Consider the following 2,568-nt stretch of genomic DNA (forward strand, 5'->3'; position numbering starts at 1 on the left):
ATACATACACACACACACACACACACACACACACACACACACACAAAAAATGGAGGAAATTTTTTTTTCAAGTTATCAATAAAAAAACACTGGTTTGGAGGATTATGTATATTATTCCCTTTACTGTCCCATATAATCCGTATTTCCTAAAATTAACATTATTTTCATAATCAGATATAAAATTTATTTTGATTTAGTAAATAGTGTCTCACTATTATATAAATCTTTAAAACTACCATAGAAGGAATTTTATCCCAAATGGGGGAAATGAAAACAACAAATAAAGCATCCATTTAGAAAATTCCTTTCAAACATTCTACATAAAACACCCCCCCATCAAATTATTAAAAGGTAATTTTTCTGAATTATGTTTTGACAGCAAAGCAAGAATTCTGAAACAGGAATTGATCCTGGTGAAGAAACAACTTTAGAATATTTTAAAGGAAACAACCTCATCTTTATTTGAGCGCTTTAATAATATTTTAGCACTTAGCATGCATATTTTCCAAAATATTACTTAAGTTGCAGACAATAAATTTTGTAAAGCCCTTAAGACTCTGAAAAAAATAAGTCTTCCTGACAGTTTTAAAATGGTAGTAGAATATTTAATCCAAGCAAACATTTAAGAATGGTCAAACCTCATTTTATTTTTCTAAACACATCAAAAGTGGTTTGCATTAAATGCTTTAACTGTATTTAAACAAAGCTTGAAGCAAAAAATATATCTAAGAGAAGTTTACAACAAATTGGGAGTATCTTTTATTTGTATCTAATTTAGTTAAAAGAACAGAAACATTGTTTTATTTGCCATTTGGATAAATATTATAATCTGATATAAGCAACCAAAACCAGGGCTACTTATATAAGAAGGTATAGTGCTTCCATGGAGCACTGAAAAGACAAAATATCCTAATTCTTTATTTGGAGGTAAGTATCAAATATAACAAAAATATGTGTTATTAAAATTCATAGTATTCCATTTATTTATTTCCAATCTTACTACTTTTTGTACTAATAGCTTAATTAATTCAGGTAGCCTAATTTTATTGGGATAAAATACATTCTTTTGTCATCAAATACTTATTGAGCATCCAGATTTAGATCTAAGGTCAAATTTTCTATTTTATTATTGTCATCAATAAAACTGCACAACTGTATCATAAAATTCATTATTTCTAATTAATTATATTTTGGGTTCAAAAATAATATTGAATACCTCTCAAAAATGTCATAAAGAATATATTAAAGTAACCTTCCCAATCAAGATATCCTGAAATAGAAAATACAAATATATTACATCTGATAATTGACTTTTATTTTCTCATTTTAGAAAAAGCCAATACAAAAAAATTTTTTAAGTGAATACTAAGTTTTTTCATTGACAGTATTTCCAAAGAATACCAAACACAAGAATGTCTGTGTGTCTACATGTTATCTAACTCTTGGTTTTGAGAGAAACCTCTGATCTTAACAGTTTTAGAGATGGTGGAAGGGACTTCACCTGAAATCTTAATAAAAATGCACCTTCCCTCACATAAGCCTAGTCATTAGGAACTGAAAGGGAGATAGGTTGTTTTAAAAAAAACAAACCGAAACAAAATCAGCAACCTCACCATAAGTGGCAATGTACTCCTAAGAAGAGAGATAGGAAAGTACCAAGAATGTACAGGTAACTTTCTTTGAGCTAGCACATTTTGCATAGTAACTACATTCAACACAGGCTTGCTTCTTTCTAAAAGACAAGACATTATATGATTTTATTCATTGAAAACTTATTTTTAAAAGAAAAAACTTATCTATGGTGATAAAAATTAAAGTGGTTGTGTGTGGGGGTGTGCATGTGCATGCGCTAGTACATCGGAAGGGTACTGATTTAGTGTTACTAAGAAATTATAGGGGGAATGGAAACTTTCAATATTTTGTTTCTGGTGATGGTTAACAGACATGTGTACAATTCTCAAAACTCATTAATCTGAACCAGGATCTATACATTTTATTATATATTAATTAAACCTTATTAAAGAGACCATACCAGTAACTGGGGATCAAGAACATGAGGTAGAATTGAAAAGTTGAATGGGTTTTAAGGCTCCTTAGAAATTGAGGCTTCACAGAATGGTTTCTTTGTTTGGTTTTAAAATGAGTGAGTTCTTAGAATTCAATATATTATTATAAGCTAATATAAATACAAAGATTTATTATAAAACAACTTTTAGATTATGTACTTTTCTTGATATTAACTCGCCTTGCTTACTTCCATTACTATAGATGACAGAGACTGCATTATTCAAGATATACCAAAGTGTTAGTGAAAACAATGGAAAATTAAAAGTCAAGGCTCTGACTGTTACCTTCCAAGTCATCTTTTGTGAAACATTATAATGACATAAATATATACTATTACATCTTTTAACCATCTAAAAAGAAAAAAATCAAAACATAAACAGAAAAAAATTGGCCATTTACAACCAAAAATACTAGACATTGGCACAGCACTAAACTTAGCACTTCCAGAATGAACTGCAAGGATAGCATTAGAGTTCAAATAACTCAAAATGTTGATTTCTC

At 29.0% G+C, this 2,568-nt stretch overlaps 1 long non-coding RNA gene across 1 annotated transcript in view; it reads right to left on the minus strand.

Moving 5' to 3' along the window:
* LOC106725876 overlaps window positions 1-2,147 on the minus strand; it is a 4,169-nt gene extending 2,022 nt beyond the window's left edge. Inside the window, exons 1-2 of the long non-coding RNA XR_001361878.1 lie at window positions 2,033-2,147; window positions 1,217-1,270 (exon numbers count right to left, since the gene is read on the minus strand). This is a non-coding gene — a long non-coding RNA (uncharacterized LOC106725876). The remainder of the gene's footprint in view (window positions 1-1,216; window positions 1,271-2,032) is intronic.
* Window positions 2,148-2,568: the final 421 nt, after the last annotated feature.

Source organism: Myotis brandtii, unplaced genomic scaffold (assembly GCF_000412655.1).
Source record: "Myotis brandtii unplaced genomic scaffold, ASM41265v1 scaffold194, whole genome shotgun sequence".
NCBI lineage: Eukaryota > Metazoa > Chordata > Mammalia > Chiroptera > Vespertilionidae > Myotis > Myotis brandtii.